Below are 21,611 nucleotides of genomic sequence, written 5' to 3' on the forward strand. Positions count from 1 at the left end.
ATTGCTTGGTTTTGACAATTACTAGTTTACCCATGGAATTTGTTAAGTCAGGCAGATCCCACCCATTCATCATCATTCATAACCTTCCTGCCTTCAGCACTTTGCGAGTCACAGCTCCCAAGTTGTGACCCATGGACCATGATGATGACGACCCCACCCAACTGCAGCATGGTTCAATCTGGCACTGCAGTGTTGGCTGTGCAATGTACGCTTGCTTCTGTTAATGTAACATTTACAAAGCTTTCAATGTACTGCAAACCAAAAAAAGCTGGGTGTCTTTCTCTTCCCTCACAGTGCCCACCCACTCACACCCAGTACAGCACTATTTGTTCCAAACTTCTGCTCACATTGAAAAAATAAATATTTTTGGTATGTACTGACTGTCACCACCCAGACAAGTGGTTCGTACTTCAAATGCCTTCCATAATGGATTTACGCCTGTTCAAATTGGACATTCATCAACTTTCAGTTTCAACTACAGTGAATGACTAAGCCTAAGCTTCATCATCTGTGGACGCCCCACCCCAGTATTCTGTAGCAAAACCTCTACTGTATCTACTCTGACTTTTCCCTGAACCGTAGCCTGCTGCAGCAGGGTAAGGGTCTGATTTAGAGTCTGGCAAAGGGGGTTGCTCCATCACAAACAAGACAGATATCCCATCCGCTGTGTTATTAATTGTAATACAGTGGACAAGATATCTGTCACGTTTGTGACGGAGCAACCCCCTCTGCCAAACTTTAGTCTAAATCAGTCCCTAAGTCAAGGTCCTTCCCTGTTCCTTCCTTTACTGCCAACTGAATGTATTCGATCTAAACAGTTTTTGTTTTAGGGTGAGGCCAGGAAGTAAAGTGGGATTAAGTGTCTGTGAGTTTGTGTTTTGCAGATGGGATACTCTGTGATGAACATACCCAAAAAGATCTATATTCCTTTCCCTGTAGTGCAGTGCTTTGTTTTTCCCACCTTCTACTTAAGCCAGACAAGATATCTATTGTCCGCATGATGTGTGTGACATATAATCATGATCCGCCTCTTTGTAGTCAGGGTAGAATTGAAAGGCATTTGGAGAAGTGTAGGGCAATGGAAATCAAAGATAAATGTTTGTCTTTTGCAGCTACCCAAGTAGTAGTATATATGTAGTATACCCAATGCTCTAGCAAGAATGCTTCCAGTAATTTAGCACAAAAATATTAGAATACTTGTACCCCATAGTGGATGATGCTTCACTCATGAAGCAGAGTTCTTTGAATTTTTTCCACACAAAGTGTCTGTGTGTTTTAATTTTTTAGGAAATCCTTTACTAGAAAAAACTGTTTGTTTATGTAATATTTGGTCAGTGGTTTTCTGAGGCATGTGTTGTAATCATCTCCCTCCCTGTGAATGACTTTCCTAATAATCACATCAAAACTCCAAGGGCCCTAGGGGACCAGCAGCAATGTAATTATACTGTGCCACTATGTAACCTTTTAAAAAACAAGTGTTTTCACAGAACATTTTTTTTTCCTTTCTTCACATAGCTACTCCCCCTTGTTCACCTCCACTGCCACACGGGTAGGATATCACAGCCCTGGTTCTGGCGGCAGAGGCTTGAGGCCACCAGGGAACAGTACAAGTGGTTGGTAGAGAAGGAGGGCCTGGCACATGCCCCTGCTCTTAGACCTGAGCCCAGTTCCACAAGCCAACCAGCTGCACCTCCAACCTCCGGGCCATAGCAGAGCTGTCGACAGCCTGGATCAACCCCTCCACCTGTGGCCCCCCATTTTAGACCAGCTCTACCATCGCCTCGTGCCAAGCGAGCTGGAACAATAGAGACGTCGGTTGCTACAACTTGCGGGCTGCATTGAACATCTGGAGATCTCATACAAAATGCCCTCTTTTAACCCTTTCTTTCTTTCTTTTTTTTGGAGGGAGGGCGTTGTTGTGGGTGGAGAGGTTGGGAATTTGGGAAGGGCTTTTTTATTATGGACATAGGACACTTAATTTGGACTTGGACATTTATTTTAGACATTGTTTGGGGATGGAGAAAGATGTGGGAGATGGGTAGGTCTTTTGTGGGTGGAGAGGGTGGGTTTTATATTTTATTATTTATATTTCATATACTAGTAAAGGGGAAATGTTGATAATTCACTTTGTTTCTGAAGTTCTTTTGTGTTTTACTTTAACTTTGCACTAATGCCTTTTCATGCAGCCTGTCTTTTAATCTATTTCTCAGAGTGTATGACAGTTACGACGGTCTGCTGCCTTCCCCTTCATTGCATACACAAACATAGATAAACATGCACTTATCTCATCTGCATTAGAAGTTAGTTATGGTCTAAGTGAAGTAGTGCATTTCACCTCTTGGTTTACTTACCTGAAAAGATTAAGGCCCATATTTATACGTTTTTAGTACCGCCTTTGCTGTATTGCTCCCACAGACATGGGTGAGTTCCAACATGTTGGCACCTCCTGTATCAGGGCTTTATCTGCTGCTCTATTAGCATGCTGAATAATCCGCAGCTGTTTCCAGGCTTTGAACAAATGGCTGGTATGAGTGTGGATTTGACTGCAGATGGTCAGTATGTTGCTGACTTTGTCTTCTTTTTTTAGAAAGTCTTGCACAATCATGTTCATGCAGTGCGTCAAACAGAGGACCCTGAAACAGCTACCATCTGCCATGACCTTTATTATGTTACTGCCTTTGTCCATGGCAGCAAATCCAATTTGGAGACCTCTGGGTTGTAGCTATTCAGGCAATTTATCTTTAAAATGTAACTAAGATGTTTGCAGCTGTATGTGATTTCTCCATGACGAACAAGGCTACTTCTGCATGTCGCTGAATTCTCTTAAAACTTTCTTGAGGGCCAAGACCTGTAGATAGCTTTTTCTTTACCGCCACAAAAGAGATCCATTGTGCAGTGATGCACATGTAATTATTTACGTGACAACTGGACCACATGTCTGTCCACATATCTGTCATCAGGTAATTAATGTGAACAACATTTTGCTGCAAAGCTTGTCCAACCAATTGCTGACATTGTGATGCAGTGCTGGAACAGCAACTGTGGCTTTGAACCTTCTATTTCAGGCAGATGGCTGCCACAAATTCTAAGAATCCCACTTCTTCCACAAAAAAGGGAGGAGGTCCAGCACTAATATTTTTGCCAGCTTCCTGTTGTTCAAAAATGCCATTTGGTGGTTTCGGTTGTAAGGCCACCTCCTGCCTAAGCATGCCTGTAATAGTAGCCTGGATTTTCTTCTTTTCTGAGGCCAATGACGCAGGTCACTTTCAAGAAGTAGGTGGTAGTATACTCAATGTACGTCGTGGGGCTTTCACTGTATGCCGTGGTGTCTCCACCCGATGAACATTTGCATGGCAAATGGAGCATATTGCAATGATCTCCTCCTGTTCGCTAAGCGCAAAAAAAGTCCCAAGCTGGGGAGAAGTACTTTCTGATTGGGCCATTGCCAATGCCTGAATAAGAACTGGAATTAGGTGGCTGTGTTGTCGGTTGACTCTCTGCAGAGCATATGTCTACTGAGGTAGAGGTTGTTGCAGGTCTCAGCTGGGGCTTTAAAAATATGGAAGCTGTCCGTGATACTTGTGCTACATCCCTTGGTGCTGGTTCAATAGTAATGCCGGGCTCCTCTGTGCCAGCTTCCACAATGACTGGGTCTTTGTTGTCATCCTCCTCATTGTCTCCTTCTATGATTATAAGGCTTACAGGAACTTTTCTTTTCCATTGCCTCTCCTAGTGTCACCTGGACTATGCTGGGGTCCACTCCATGCATCTATTATCGCCATCAGTAGTGGTGATTGGAGAAGATGGAGGAGTGGTACCCTTCCTTTTTCTTGCTCCAGATTTGGGAGACAATTATTTTAAAAGAGGATGTCCTTGCTCATCAGGAAGCTCAATGTTCTGTCCTGTTCCAGCTTAAGGAACATCTACTATTGCTGGCTACAGCTGCGGACCACTTTGCCCTATTTTCTGAAATGACTGGGTACTACTTTGTGAAAGGGGCAAATTCAATTGAGAGTCACTGCTTGTCTGAATCACCACGATTGCATTGGCTGACTCGCTGACAGACACGGTCTTGGGATTAGGTTGTGCTCTTGATGCAGGAGTGCTGCTCCCAAATTTCTCTCAGGTGTGGCAGGTGCATGTCTTGCAAAAAGGTTTGATGGTTGCCTCGTCTCAGGTGGAAAACTGCTTCTTCTCACTGACCACTTTCTAGGGAGCACCTTTCTTTGGGCCATGTTAAAGCTCTCAGTTGGCAGTGGCACTAAACTGCACAAGCGAAAGAGATTGGAGGACTTGAATCACTGTACCGACCTTTTCTTTGGCAGCACCGCGGGTGATGTCTCTTCTTATCTTGTGCACCTAACAGCAACACAGTAAGAAAAACATGTAGTTAGTGAAACTAGCATTGTTGCAGGTTGAATTAGTACAGACAAATGCATTCTTAGTGTGGTTGTTTACTTATGTAATATATAACAATACATCCAAACATTTTAAAGTCAAACCACACCAACACACCATAACATTTCATTTCAAATCAGGCAACACAACATACACCTATAGCTCTTCGCCTTATCTCCATCTAGTTTAAAGGAGACACCTGTGGTAGTCAGAGAGGTGCATGGGTGAATGGAATAAGCCTTAAAAAACCCTGGCGGCAGAAATATTCATTACAAAAATGAATGATGCTGCTAATGTGTCCTCAGTGCTCTGCAGCCAGGGTGTCCAGGAAGAAATGGAATTATATACTAGGAGAAACTTAATGCTATAGCGTGTCTGTGCACCTTTTGCAGATGGATGGCTGGATGGATCAAGGCAAAATGCAAAACTAAATAAATAAATTGAAAGAATACAAAAAAATTAAAAATCTAAAATAAAAATTGCAAAAAAATTAAATAAAAAGAAGTTTAGAAATATAAAATATTCAAATAAAAACATAAACACATGATCAATAATTTCAGATGTTTGAATGGGAGGATAAGAAGAAAGGAAGAAACCTATTGTGAGGAAAAGAGTTACAAAATACAAAATTCATGAACATGCATGTAATACTATCAGCAATGTTCATCAAAATCATATTTTTAATTTATGTATACTACAATGATCCCCAAAAAGATTATTAAACCGGTATCACATCTATACATGAAAGCCAATGACAAAGGCAGCCTGGCTGGATGAACAAAATGGCTGTGAGCCACATGGTCAAACAACAACTGCAAGCAAGGAGGCATGGAGAACAAAGATCACATGCAAGCCTATGGCAAAGGCACACTGGATGAATGCACAAAATGCCCACCAACCACATGGTAAAACAACAACATCGAGCAAGGAGGCATGGGAAAAAAAGAACACATGCAAGCCTATGGAAAAACACATCTTCTGGATGCACAAAATGTCCAACAGCCACATGGTCAAAGAACAACAGCGAGCAAGGATGTGAGGAGAACAAGTAACACATGCAAGCTTATGGCAAAAACACACCTGCTGGATGCACAAAGTGGCTGCCATCCAGATGGTCAAAGAACAACAGCGAGCAAGGAGGCAAGGAGAACAAAGAACACATGCAAGCTTGTGCCAAAAACGCACCTGCTGGATGCACAAAATGGCCCCAGCCACATGGTCAAACAACAACAGCGAGCAAGGAGGTACTGAGAGCAAACAACACATGCAAGCCTATGAAAAACACACTGGCTAGATACACAAAATGGCTGCCAGCCACATGGTCACACAACAGTGAGCGAAGGAGGCATGGGGAACAAAGAACATGTGCAAGTCTAGGGAAAAAACACACTGCTTGGATGCACAAAATGGCTGCCAGTCACATGGTCAAACAACAGCAAGGAGGCACAGGAACAAACAGCACATTCAGGCCTATGGACATAGACTACACAGAATGGCCTCTGGCATAATGGCATGAAGAACAAAGACAATTGGTGGCTGATGGCAAACACACACACACTGACCAGAAGAAGGAGGCATGGTGATAACACTGAAGAAAGCACTAACATTAATTCAGCAATGCAAATCATAAAAATTAACTGAGCTATAAACATTTTACAACAACACACATCCTCCTATGCCATCAACTACTACCCCACATATACACTATTTGTAGGAAAAAATGAACTACAAACAGTAGCCAACATTTGTAACTTAATCCAATGCCATTCCTGCCCTAAATAAAACCATATGCCACAGAAACATTTATTTTATGCACTGAGGACTAGTACTGGACCTGCTGGCTAGATGGCCCATTGGAAGTCTAGGCCACATAGTGAAATAAAAGAATATTGTAACATATGTGGAGAAAGAGTACTGAGCTGTGCAGCAATTTTCCTCTACAAAAGATAAAAAATCAATGAAATGCAAAAAAAGCTATCCCTCTAGTTAAACTCAAGTCCACCCACCAAAATTAAACTTGAAAATCAAATAGAAGTAGAATGAAATAGTGATGCATGCCCATGCAAACAAACAACACCCTCATGCGAAAGGTTTTAAACTTACTTGTGTGATATCACAAAAACAAATTCCTTAAATCCAAAGGCATATCTCCAGGCAACAAAGAGAGTGATGCTTCCACCTTGAAATCCAAGTGAAAAGTGACCAGGAGATGGAGAAAGCATTAGGATAAGTCTGCTGGGCAGAAACAGGAAGTTGGAGTTTCTGGGGCACTTCCTTCCTGTTGAAAAAAAGGCTTCTTGCAATAAAAAGCAACTTGAAGGGTACATTGGAGAAAATAATCCACCCCAAAACCTCTTTTTGGCTATATTTAGCTGCATCTCGAGTAGCAAATCTACCACGTGAGAGGGTGCAATATGTTGTGCGTGCGCTAGCAGCCTGAGAGTATTGTGGAGTGAGCAAGTGACAAAAACAACAAGCTGACACACATGCAAATGGTAAACAAAACTTCGCTTCACACTGGATGGTGGAATTTGGGAACTCCACACTACTCAGCATACCACAAAGTGCCTGAATTCCCAAAAATCCACCAGCGGAGAAGACGTTTGTCCCCAGCCCTACTATAAATGTGATGCATAAAACCATGAGGAAATCCCGGAGATGCTTCTACATACAAGCAAAGAAAGTCCATTGAGGGCTAGTTGTGCAAACTGAATTTTCTATTATTAAACGATTTGACTGAAAAAGCAAAAATGAACCTAAGCAGGATTTGATAACAAATGTTCTTGCAACTTAAATGCTCATAAGACAATGATTACTGTTAATTAAGGGAGAAAGGAAATAATTATAAGTATTTAACAATGTTGAAGACTAGCTTATTTAAAGCATTGTGGGATGCTATTTCGAAATCAGTAAGGGTGAGGAAGATAAATATATTTGGACACTGTTTGCAATAGGCTATGGAGCATCTTAATTTTATATTCAATGTTTCATCATTGGTATCTGAGAACACGAAACAATAATGATGTTTTAATTGATTCTTGATCTGCTTTTATGAGGAAAGTTCAAAATTGCTTATTGGAAATGTTAACCAACATTAGAATTGATAATTTATAGATGTACCTTATCTAGGCACTAGCTCTGTACAGTGATGTAAGAGGTGCACTTTATCTCACTGAAATGAATGTCCTGGATTTTTAAGATGGGGTGAATTGGTGCCACAGGTCACATTAAAATAGATTACAAAATTGAGCCTCTACTTAAATATGTTGCCAGACTAGATTACCCAATAGGTAAAACGTCCGATAATTGGGTGCTTTCGAGTAGCTATTAGTGTGCAGCACAATAATAATGCTTAACAAAAAAAAATAGGAAAATGCACCCCAAACCAGAGAGCAGGGAGGGCATATATTTGGATTGGTTTCCACCCAAGGTTGATCTTGTCACCTACTGACATCAAAACCAACATATGTTTGCCATTTCATTGGTCACTTCATTGTAAATTTGAGTTGCAAACATCTTGTGAAAAAAGATAAACCTAGCAGATCCTGCTATCTTTCATCCTGCAGATTTCTTCATTAAACTTGTTAATCTTGAACTTATCTATATTGGAATAATCGGGGTGTACTTCTGTATTAGTTTCACTACAATAAAGCCAACAATTTAGACATAGTAGCTCTATTATAGTGCAAAACAATGAATCCATCAGGTAAGGCACTGACAAAGTAGCTTTTTCAAATCAGGCCTCCCAAAACATCAGTCTATTAAATTGAAATGTCTCTGGCAGAAAACCAAGCCTGGCACAGACTTACTAACCTATTCACATAAACCAAGTTGCTAATCAATTGTGAATTTCTCAGCATCCTCAGAAAAACGAAATAAATTGAGGCTCTGAAAACAACCCATGATGCATGAAGCAATTTTATGGAAACATGCTTACGTTCTTCATGGATAAGTTCTTGACGATTTGGACTGATTTCCTGGGAACCCAGAAGAATCTCTATTTACCATACATGAACCCTCTACCACAAGCTCTTCTGCCTTTTCCCATGTGTTCCCTTAATTCGTGTTAGACAAACGATTAAAGAAAGTGGGAAACAAAAGCCTCCAATCTATTGGTCACTCATTGCTTAGTATCAACAAATAAAGACCACATTGATGTATTAGATCAAGTCATCACTGTTCTGAATCAAGGTGGTATTAGTCCTTTTCTAAAATGAAAACAACAGCCAACATCATAGAGCACCTAAGCTGCAGTCCCATATCGAAGCTCGTCTTCATTAGCAAAACCACTGAGGGTGAAGGCACAAGTTACCTCAAGAAATTTGTTGAGTCAAATATTTCTAAGTGGACTTGAGAGGGAATAGTAAATATTACCCCTTAATAGTCCAACATTTTCCCTACTGTTGTGTTGTTTGTAGTCGGAATAATATATTTAACACCTCCAGAGTCCTACACTTTCTCTACTGTTGCTTAAACCGGAATGAGAATAGTATATCTATTATTTCCAGACTCCAATCCTTTTCCAAATATTGGTAAAATATATTTATTATTAAACGTTGTTTCTATTATTGATATTATATTATTTGTTGATGTTTTTATTTATTTTACTTTTATACTAATATTTTTGTAAAAGCCTTTTTTATGTTCTACATTTTTAATATTTTATTTGATCAGTACTTTATTTAATGTCTTGGAATTACATTTTTAACATATTTTATGTTTGTGTAACACATACATACGTAATGTGCTGTTATAATAGTAAATTTAAACAATTAAACAAAAACAGATAATGTAATATATACGTTTGAAATAATTTAGTTACATCATATATATATACATATATACACACATCTGTATGTGTTTATAGAAGTGTATATTCATATATAGTATTAAATAGAAGTGAAAACTTTTAATTGAAATTATGATAATGGTATATATTAAAATATTACACATTTCTATGTTAAACTCTATATATATTAAGAAATGATATTTGTGTGTTTTTTGTAATGATATTAGTGTAAAATAATATTCTTTCCAATATTTTTATACTTATGATTATGAGAATAGGCACACAATATTTTTGTAAACGATATTTTTGACATATTTGTGTTACACAATATTGTTGATTTCGATATTGTGTCAGTGATTCATTCAGATTACACTACTGCAATTCAGTAATTTGTGGAGCATTTAGAACACAAGAAAATTATTTACAAGTTGTAAATATTTACTATATTTAAAGAGATAGACAGCCTTTTTCTGAAACTGGAAAAATCTTTGCATATTACCCAAACACACAATGAGATTCACTGGTGTTTGTCTTAAAACATGCACTCTTTTTTCAAACAGTCATTCCTAAAACAAGGCATTTTCACTAAGTGATCTATTAACATTAACAGCTCTCTGATTAATCAGTATTTTACTGCTTAGATCAGTGGTTCCCAACCTTTTGACTTCTGTGGACCCCCATTTTATCAATACTGCAGTCCGGGGACCCCCACTGAATCATTATTGGAATCCGGGGACCCCCACTGAGTCATTACTGATAGTTGGAACCTAATATTATTAAATTTTTAAAGCAGTCGCGGACTCCCTGGGGAGGCTTCGCGGACCCCCAGGGGTCCCCGGCCCACAGGTTAGGAACCACTGGCTTAGATTGTTACCATTTCAAATTACCTTTTCCTCTATTAGCTCATACCAGCGTTGTGCTCCTGTACCATTCAGAAGAAAAGTTTTTTGCTCACCTAATGGATACTTTGGGAGTTCCCATTTGTTAAAAGGAATTAATAAATATTTGCAGAAGTCATAATCGCAATGATATTTCATGAATGTAAAATTTTTACTCCAGTGGAAATCGCCCTCTGTTGTATAAACGCCATACTGTTTTTTTCCAAGTCAGCGTACATGTACTTTTGCCGCACTTCAACTACCCCCCATTGGTTTTCTGCTCAAATAATGATATGCCTTAAAAATATAAAAGTGTGTACTTCGTTGCAACATGACTCCAGTATTCAGCACTCATAGCAAAAGATGTGGTGTGTCTAGCATTGACGTTTATATTAACATTAATCATTCGTTTCCAATTCCAATTAATTTATTAAGATACTTTTATTATTTAACCATCTACATGTGCCACGGAGCGCTTCACTTGGATCAAGTACTACAATAAGGTGAGGGACCTTAGACAGCAATTTGAGAAAGAAGACATTTATTCCGGCTATAGACACTGAATAGATAGGTTTTCAAGACAGAAAGCAGGTCGCGTTTAACATCATCAGTTAAGTGATTCCAGAATTTCGCTGCTTGATAGTAGACGGTTTTGTTTAGGATTTTGGATAGCTTAATTTTCAGGATTTCAAGGAGTGAGCATGATTTACATTTGTAGTTTCGCCCTGTCCATTCTTTGATGTGAAGCTGCTCTTTCAAATAGCCAGGGAGACTAGCCTGTAAGGCTTTCCGAGAAATGTACTAAATATGACTGGACATATTTTACCATGGGCTTCTGTATTTACGAAATAATTTGTGATGGCACATTACTTAAGGAAATAGACTGAAACCGAAAAACAACATATTTCACCTTAATGTTTGCTTAATCCCTTGTTTTTTCCTAAGAATCTCTTAATAGTTACACTTCACTGATCAAACTAGAAGGAATTGGTTATGTGCATCCACGTTTGGCTTGCATGTTTCATATTATTAGCTCACCCCGCTTATGCTCCTGGCTTTGTAACATAACTTCTTTGGAAAAAAACTTCAACGTATTTTGAAACCGTTTTCAAACATGCAAAAGTTACTTGACCTACTGTGTTTTTAATGGTCTTGCAATCACTGGCAATTGGACTCATGCAGTAAAGCACGGCGGTTTAATTGTTGGTCCCCAGAATGGCTCTGCGTTTTCACCTTCTTGAGGGCCATTTCATACCTAATTACGGCGTGGCCCTTTTGTGTAGCTTCCCACACCAGGAAGGAAAATATTACGCTTAAGTGTTTTGCGATGTTAAACCTCCAGAAACTTGGCGCAGATCCACACATTAATTTCAGTGAGCAAAAACGGTTTCAACAAACATTTCTAATTTTAATGATATATGCAATGCTGTGTCTGAATCTGTATTTCAGAGTGCAATGTATTGTACGACTTTAATACCAACAATATTTGCTTCACAACAGAAAGAAAGTAGAATATATATTTGTGTGCTTGGGTGACTGAGTGTGACAAAAATTATGTATGGAGATGTGTTCACTTTAATACGCGATTTACCGCCATTGTAAAGCTGTGGACGGATCATGACTGATTGCAAGTGAGGTCTCAAATGGTTTATGATGTCCCGTCCTTCACAATGGTAACAAACAGCATATCATTATGGATGGATCTGCATATAGGCTAAACACCATGTTGCTTTTATCGAGGCAAACCTGTGAAAAAGAAAGGTGATTTAAAAGAACCAGAGATCAAGGGGAACAATTTGAGCATAGGGATGATATCTCATGAAGGGGGGCTGGTAGTAAGTAAAGGGAGATCAGGTTTAACAAGCTCTCTCTTCTACAGATATAATGTGTTTAACAAATCAAGGGCTATTTTTTAAATATTTCACAATCTTAAGGACATAATTAGTTTTGTTCTCTTCTTTTTAAAATAAATTCAAAATCAAACCAGGATTCCTCTTACTGTTTTCAATGTGGATATCTCGGTTTGAAAAATAAACACCTTTTTCACACTTACATTTAAGATTTTTACTAAACATAAACTAATGTATATGAGCAGAAGAAGTAACATACCATTATCAACGTTTTCTGTGTATTTTGCACGGTTTATTATTAATACTGCTGTTGTTGGGCACTCCCTGTTGCATAATTCAAAGCAGCTGAGGAGGGCCAATGCGGGGGCGGAGGAGAGGCACCACCCCTATACGCTCTATAGCACCGCAAGACTTCCGCTGCATGGTGCAGACACTGCTGTTGTTGGGGACTCCTGTCCCATAATTCAAATTACCCAAGGAGCTGCTATGCTAACAAGGGGGGAGGTAGAGAAGCAGCACCCCCATGCACTGTATGGTGCAGCAAGACCGCCCCTGCATGGAACAGAGACTGCTGTTGTTGGGGGCTCACTGTCCCATAAGCGCCTGAGGAACACCAAAGCTAATGCAAAACCAATGCAAGGGAGAGGAGGAGGAGAGGAACCACTTTCACACGCTATATACCGCCACAAGACTAACGCTGTGTGGGACAGACACTTCTGTCATTGGGGATTCCCTGTCTCATAATTCAGGTGCCCATGGTACATCAACACCAAAGGGAGGGGGAGGAGGAAGAGCGGCATCACCTCCACCCACTATATAGCACCACAAGATTCTTGCTGTGCAGGACAGACACTGCTGCCATTGGGGCTCCCTGTTCAATAATTCAGAGCACCTCTGAGGCTCACAAAAATGAGGGGGAGGAGGAGAGGCACCACCCCAAGCCCTATATAGTGCTGCACGACTCCTGCTGCATGGGACGTGTGCGGGCTGCATATGGACAAAGTCCAGGCCAAGGGCGGGCCCATCTGTGCCCATCAGAGCCCGGAGGAGGCTGGGCTGGGCCACCCCTCTTAGTTTTTTTGTTTGGATGTACATTTTCTTTTCTTTACTGTGATTTTAAGTGATTGGCTGCACTTTGTAATATGGACAAAAGAAAAGTTGCAGTCAGTCCTTTGACCTCCACCCCGCTGGTTAAAGCCACCTCAATTGACAGGACGCTGGAGAGGACTGTGGGGATTATCAGCACTGAAATTGATCTAACTGAAAGGAGACTCTGCCTTAACTCCCAGGTGGCCCCAGGTAAAATTGTAACCTGTTTGTCAACTTGCTCAGCAGTGACTTTATCCTCTGTTTCGCCTTCTGTTTTGCCGGACTTGTGCTTGATAGTGTGCCTACTGGCCCTGAAAGTTCACAGCCATCCATCACCATTAAGCAGCTTGGGGGGGCTTCCCACATTAAATTTACGGAGACTGCTAGTCATACCTGTCCTTCACTGTGGCCCTGAAGTCAGGTTCAACTGCCCACATCGTCAGTGGAGGGCATGGTGTTCCTGTGTCTAAACCTCCCTTGGTATTGCAACTCATGGAAGATTGCACCAGCAAAGTCAAGGAAATCATTCATGCAGAGCTTTTCCCTTTTTCTATCCGTGATAATGAAATGGGCATGAACTGGCTGGCATTAAGCATCTTCAGGTTTCTCCTGTATCAGCCCCAAGTTTGCCCCCACCCCCAGGAAATTCCGACTTTGGACCGTGTTTAAGTCAACTCCACCAATGCTTCTAGATCTGCTTCCTGTTTGAGGTTGCCTACGAATAGGCATTGCCTTGACTCGATCACCCAGGCCCCTGAGTGGAACCCTACCAGCATATTACTCCAGTCCCTCCTGCACCTCACATTCAGGAGTCAGATTCCACAAAAACTCTCACTCAAGGGGAAAGTAGGTCAGTGGGTTTCCCCCAAACCTCCACTGGTAAATCTCCTCCCTTCTTCTTGTCTTTTCTGCTTATGTGGCAATTTTAACCAGCGTGCCTCCTCTGCATAAGGACCAGAGGGAGACAAATGAAGAACTTTTTAACAAAACCTTGGACTAGCTGTTGCGGCACTGGGTTTCCACCTTTATCTTTGCAGACAACATTTTATTGACTCTCAGGGTTGGTTGGATTGGGCCTGGTTTGGTGGATAGGAGTGGTGACTGCATCATTATCAACTTCAGATGTCCCTCACTGATGCAAACCTTGCTTTTTGGGAGTCTGAGTACACCAGTAATCAGGAGCAATATCACTCTACTTTCCTTAGAGTATTTTAATAAACCTCACCCTCAATCCTTGCGGGCTACAAAATGATAGCTGCCAAAGGCTTGTGCCCCACTAATATCTAATCATATTATCTCTGTTCCCTTGCGTAATGCTGATGTTTTTAATGTTTTGAATTTCTATCATGTGTGGATAGACGTCTGACAGCCCAGTGACTCTTTTTTGCAATGCAAAAATCTAAAATATTACAGAAAAGATTTGCACTAAACAAAAAATGCAGCTTTTTGCAAAGGCAGTGACTACATATTTCCAGACAGTATTGTTTTGGTCTCTTTGACTTAGAAACACTGTTTGTTGAAATATGCAAAATACTTGGCAAATTTCATGTAGCAAGCGCTGTAGATCTATACTCCTGCAAAAAATGTTGCGGACACTGATTCGCATAATTCAACTGGTCCTTTTCCTTGACTGCTGACTTATCAACAATCTGTTCATGAAAGGTAGGCAAAACTTAAACATTCTAATTTCAATTAGTGTATATTGTTAGAACCACTTTATCCCCTATGGTGCCCGGGACGAGGTGGTTACGTCAGCTGCCATGGTACTCAGGTGCAAGGGACGTAACCAACTCGTTCTGCTACTGCCCCTCGGGGGAAGTGCTAGCGCCCCCTCCGAGGGCCTGGCATCAGCCTCCCCTGGGCAGGTATGGAAGGGGAATCGCTTTCCCTTCCAACCCCGCCCCCTGCTGACCCCCATGGCATCTGATGACGTCAGTGTGTGAATGTGCGCTGGCCCCTCAGCGGATCTGAGGAGAAATGCAAAAGCATTTCTCCTCCGATCACGTGGAGAGGGCAAAAGAGGCATCAAAGGAAAGGAAAGGCCTTTCCCTTTCTTTGATGTCTCTCTCAGCATTTTTGCTGCCCGATCATGAAGCGATCGGGCAGAAGAAATGCCCACTAGACACCAGGGAATGTGTTTTTTAAAAAATGTACTTATGAGGGTAGCGGCTCCTTGGGCAAGGGCCGCTCCATGGGGGACAAATTATTTGAAGGTCATTTCTGCCCTCCTGGGGGCAGATCCACCTATTACAATTAGGGCGTTTTGCCACCGGGTCGGCAGAAAATGCTAGACACCAGGGACTATTTTTTGTTTGTTTTTGTTTTATTTTTTATATGTGGGGAGCAACCCCTTAGGTAAGGGTCGCTCCCTAGGGGCAAAATTAACTTTAGGCCATTTCTGCCCCCTTTGGGGCCAGATCAGCCTATTTTTCTAAGGGCAATCTGCCCCCGAGGGGGGCAGAAACCACTAGACACCAGGGATTTTTTTTTAGGTCAATTTCATACAAGGGGAGCGATCCCTTAGGCAAGGGTGCTCACCTGGGGGGGGCAAATTTGTTTTCAGCCATTGGCCTATATTGATTAGGCTGATCTGTCCCCAGGGGGGAGGGGTGGGCAGAAACCTCTAAGCACCAGGGATCTTTTTTTTTTTTTCTTTTTTTTTTTTTTCAGATGTGGGGATTTTCTTTAGGTCAATTTCATACAAGGGGAGCGATCCCTTATGCAAGGGTCGCTCCCCTGGCAGACATTTTTTTTTTTGGCTATTGGGGGGCAGATCGGCCTATTTTTATTAGGCCCATCTGCCCCCAAGAAGTGTAGAAACCACTAGACACCAGGGAATTTAATTTTTTTGTGTCAATTTCACTCAAGAGGAGCAACACATTAGGCATGGGTCATTCCCTGGGGGCAAATTTATTGTAGGCCATTTCTGCCTCCCTTGGGGGCAGATCGGCCTATTTTTATTAGGCCGATCTGCCCCAAAAGGGGGCAGAAACCACAAGGCACCAGGTTTTTTTGTGTCAATTTCACGCAAGGAGAACGACCTCTTAGGCAAGGGTCGCTCCCCTGGGGGGCAAATTTATTTTAGGCCATTTCTTCCCCCCCTTGGGGACAGATCGGCCTATTTCTATTATAGAGAAACCATTTAGGTACCAGGGATTGGTGTGTATGTGTGTGTATCTGTGTGTTTTGTTTGGGGGACAGATGTTTGGGCAAGGGTCGCACCCCATGGAGCAACATTTCTGTTTTTGGAAGGTCCATCTGCCCCCAAGGAGGGCAGAAAGCCTTCCAGAGACCAGGGAACATTTTTTTTGCAAAAGGAGGGTGGGGGTATAGCCATACCCCCACCCCAAATAAATGAGGCCAAAGTTGTTCTGCCCACTGGTGGGCAGATGGGGCAATCGCCCCCGATCCACTCCCCGGGGGGGCAGAAAGCCTACTAGATGCCAGGGAATTTGAAAAAAAAAATAGTGGAGTTGTGGCTACCAACCAGTATGGGCATGGTTATGCCCCCCCCCAACTGAAGGGGGTAACAGGCTTTTAGCTCTCCCCCACGCACTAAAACATCTTATCCCATGGCAATCAAAAGGACATTTCATTATTGTGGGTTTTGGTTTTATATTTGGGCCATAAGAGCTTGTCTAACTCTCAAAATCGTCACACTTGGAATGTTGAGGGCTGCACATTTTGGACTTTGGGACAGTGCCATGTAGACAAATCCACTAGACCTAGACACATCTGTAAACTAAACATCTGGGTGAGTCCAGGATGGTGTGCTTCACATGCACCCTGCACCATTTTCCTACCCACAATGCCTTGCAAACCTCCAACTTTGCTAGAAATCCCACATTTTCCCCACATTTTTGTAATGGAACCTTCCGGAATCTGCAGGAATCCACAAAATTCCTACCACCCAGCATTGTTGCATCTATACCGATAAAAATTCTGCCCCACTTGTCAGCCCTAAAAATGTTTTTTTTCAAACTGCTCTTTTGGACCCGCTTTGGTCCCCCCTCAATTTCGACATGTTTTTGGCTCTTCCCTGGCACGAGCACTTGGCCCATCTACATAAGTGAGGTATCATTTTTACCAGGATACTGCGGGGAACATTGGGTGGTAGGAAACTTGTCCCAGTGCGGTGATCCCATAAAGATATGTGGGGAAAATTTGATTTTTTAGCTAAATTTGAGGTTTGCTGAGGATTCTGGGTAAGGAAACACTGGGCTCTTTCTGGTGTCTAGTTTTCAGAAATGTTTGATTTTGGAAAGTTTCCCTATATGGCTGCTGAGCCCAGGACCAAAAATGCAGGTGCTCCGCCCCCGCAAAAACAGGTAATTTTGTATTTGATAATTTTGATGTGTCCACAAAGTGATTTGGGGAATTTCCTTTTGCGGGCACTAGGGAATTTGAAAAATAAAATAGTGGAGTGGTGGCTACCAACCAGTATGGGCATGGTTATGCCCCCACCCCAACTGAAGGGGGTAACAGGCTTTTAGCTCTCCCCCACACACTAAAACATCTTATCCCATGGCAATCAAAAGGACATTTCATTATTGTGGGTTTTGGTTTTACATTTGGGCCATAAGAGCTTGTCTAACTCTCAAAATCGTCACACTTGGAATGTTGAGGGCTGCACATTTTGGACTTTGGGACAGTGCCATGTAGAAAAATCCACTAGACCTAGACACATCTGTAAACTAAACATCTGGGTGAGTCTAGGATGGTGTGCTTCACATGCACCCGCACCATTTTCCTACCCACAATGCTTTGCAAACCTCCAACTTTGCTAGAAATCACACATTTTTCCCACATTTTTGTGATGGAACCTTCCGGAATCTGCAGGAATCCACAAAATTCCTACCACCCAGCATTGTTGCATCTATACCGATAAAAATTCTGCCCCACTTGTCAGCCCTAAAAATGTTTTTTTTCAAACTGCTCTTTTGGACCCGCTTTGGTTCCCCCTCAATTTCGACATGTTTTTGGCTCTTCCCTGGCACGAGCACTTGTCCCATCTACACAAGTGAGGTATCATTTTTACCAGGACACTGCGGGGAACATTGGGTGGTAGGAAACTTGTCCCAGTGCGGTGATCCCATAAAGAAATGTGGGGAAAATTTGATTTTTAGCTAAATTTGAGGTTTACTGAGGATTGTGGGTAAGGAAACACTGGGCTCTTTCTGGTGTCTAGTTTTCAGAAATGTTTGATTTTGGAAAGTTTCCCTATATGGCTGCTGAGCCCAGGACCAAAAATGCAGGTGCTCCGTCCCCGCAAAAACAGGTAATTTTGTATTAGATCATTTTGATGTGTCCACAAAGTGATTTGGGGAATTTCCTTTTGCGGGCACAGGGAATTTGAAAAATAAAATAGTGGCGTGGTGGCTACCAACCAGTATGGGCATGGTTATACCCCCACCCCAACTGAAGGGGGTAACAGGCTTTTAGCTCTCCCCCACACACTAAAACATCTTATCCCATGGCAATCAAAAGGACATTACATTATTTTGGGTTTTGGTTTTACATTTGGGCCATAAGAGCTTGTCTAACTCTCAAAATCGTCACACTTGGAATGTTGAGGGCTGCACTTTTTGGACTTTGGGACACTGCCATGTTGAAAAATCCACAAGACCTAGACACATCTGTAAACTAAACATCTGGGTGAATTCAGGATGGTGTGCTTCACATGCACCCCGCACCATTTTCCTACACACAATGCCTTGCAAACCTCCAACTTTGCTAGAAATCACACATTTTTCCCACATTTTTGTGATGGAACCTTCCGGAATCTGCAGGAATCCACAAAATTCCTACCACCCAGCATTGTTGCATCCATACCGATAAAAATTCTGCCCCACTTGTCAGCCCTAAAAATGTTTTTTTTAAAACTGCTCTTTTGGACCCGCTTTGGTTCCCCCTCAATTTTGACATGTTTTTGGCTCTTCCCTGGCACGAGCACTTGGCCCATCTATACAAATGAGGTATCATTTTTACCAGGACACTGTGGGGAACATTGGGTGGTAAGAAACTTGTCCCAGTGTGGTGATCCCACAAAGAAATGTGGTGAAAATGTGATTTTTTTAGCTAAATTTGAGGTTTGCTGAGGATTCTGGGTAAGGAAACACTGGGGGACTAACGCAAGTCACACCTCCCTGGACTCTTTCGGGTGTCTAGTTTTCAGAAATGTTTGATTTTGGAAAATGTTCCTATATGGCTGCTGAGCCCAGGACCAAAAATGCAGGTGCTCCGCCCCCGGAAAAACAGGTAATTTTGTATTTGATAATTTTGATGTGTCCACAAAGTGTTTTGGGGCATTTCCTTTTGCAGGCACTAGGCCTACCCACAGGTACCATTTTTATCGGGAGACTTGGGGAAATGCCGGGTGGAAGGAAATTTGTGGCACCTCTCAGATTCCAGAACTTTCTTTCACCGAAATGTGAGGAATTGTTTTTTTTTTTGGCCACATTTTGAGGTTTGCAAAGGATTCTGCGTAAGAGAACATGGTAAGAGCCCCACAAGTCACCCCATCCTGGATTCCCCTAGGTGTCAAGTTCTAAAAAATGCACAGGTTTGGTAGGTTTCCCTAGTCGCCGACTGGGCTAGAAGCCAAAATCCACAGGTAGGCACTTTGCACAAAACTCGTCAGATTTCAATGTAAAAATGTGATGTGTCCATGTTGCGTTTCCTGTCGCAGACACTAGGCCTACCCACACAAGTGAGGTACCATTTTTTACGGTAGAGTTGGGGGAATACAGGATAGAAGAACATGTGCTATTGCCTCTTGTCTTTCTCTACATTTTGTCCTTCCAAATGTTAGACAGTGTGTAACAAAGACGCCTATTTGAGAAATGCACTGTAATTCACATGGTAATATGGGGACACCGGAATTCAGAGATATACAAATAACCACTGCTTCTCAACACCTTATCTTGTGCCCATTTTGGAAATATAAAGGTTTCCTTGATAACTATTTTTCACTCTTCAGCAAATGAATTGCTGTATAACCCGGTATTGAATGAAAACCCATTGCAAGGTGCAGTTCATTTATTGGCTCTGGGTACCTAGGGTTCTTGATGAACCTATAAGCCCTATATATCACAACAACCAGAAGAGTCCAGCAGATGTAACAGTATATTGCTTTCAAAAATCTGACAACGCAGGAAAAAGTTACAGAGTAAAACTTTTTTGCTGTATTTTGGCTAATTTCTTGGTCTCCTCCAGGGGAATCCACTAACTCTAGAATCCCTAGGATGTTGGAAAAAAAGGACACAAATTTGGCATGGGTAGCTTATGTGGACAAAAACTTATGAGGGTCTAAGCGCAAACTTCCCCAAATAGGCGAAAAAGGCTTGGCACCTGAGGGGGAAAAGGCATGTCAGCGAAGCGGTTAAAGAGAGCAGCGTCAGTAGTCTCCCCCTTTTAAAAGACATAGGTGGTCATTCTGACCCTGGCGGTCTTTGACCACCAGGGCGGAGGACTGCGGGAGCACCGCCGACAGGCCGGCGGTGCTCCAATGGGGATTCCGACCGCGGCGGTAAAGCCGCGGTCGGACCGGCACCACTGGCGGGGTCCCGCCAGTGTACCGCCGCCCCATTGAATCCTCCGCGGCGGCGCAGCTTGCTGCACCGCCGCGGGGATTCCGACCCCCCCTACCGCCATCCAGATCCCGGCGGTCGGACCGCCGGGATCCGGATGGCGGTAGGGGGGGTCGCGGGGCCCCTGGGGGCCCCTGCAGTGCCCATGCCACTGGCATGGGCATTGCAGGGGCCCCCGTAAGAGGGCCCCTACATGTATTTCACTGTCTGCTGCGCAGACAGTGAAATACGCGACGGGTGCAACTGCACCCGTCGCACAGCTTCCACTCCGCCCGCTCGATTCCGAGCCGGCTTCATCGTGGAAGCCTCTTTCCCGCTGGGCTGGCGGGCGGTCTGAAGGCGACCGCCCGCCAGCCCAGCGGGAAAGTCAGAATTACCGCCGCGGTCTTTCGACCGCGGAACGGTAACCTGACGGCGGGACTTTGGCGGGCGGCCTCCGCCGCCCGCCAAGGTCAGAATGAGGGCCATAATGATTTCTTAAAGATGTAATGGGTAATGTATCTAAAATTCTTCATTCTTAACTATTTGATTAAGTATTTTATCTCTTTTTAGTGAAGACAACCTAATATCATAGTTCAGTATTTCACTATTTCAAATTTCTGAATCTGACGGGTGCCATCTGGTCGCTAGCACATCATTACTATCCCATCCTTAACAATAAAGCCAAGCAGGTAGTTGGCAGCCACAGCGATACTACTAAACCTGCAACCACTCAACTAAGCCATGATGCAGAAACCTTGGTATCACTTGTCCCACAGTCCCTTTTGGCCCTTCAACATGACAGCCTTAGGCACAAAGACTATCATGAGGTCTCATGTGGCAAGAACAAAAGCTGCCCTGGGTAAGCCATAAAGCTTAGTGCACATGGAAAAGAACTTTGAGGACCCTTTTAGGCTGATAAAATTGACCCGAATCCTACCTATCTATATGAGTGCCATCCTGTTAGAAATGGGGTCTCGGTTTGCAGTCAGATAACCCCCTGTCCAAGCAAGGATCCTCACTCCAGTCAAGGTGAAGG

The sequence above is a fragment of the Pleurodeles waltl genome, chromosome 5, assembly GCF_031143425.1.
Source record: "Pleurodeles waltl isolate 20211129_DDA chromosome 5, aPleWal1.hap1.20221129, whole genome shotgun sequence".
Lineage (NCBI taxonomy): Eukaryota > Metazoa > Chordata > Amphibia > Caudata > Salamandridae > Pleurodeles > Pleurodeles waltl.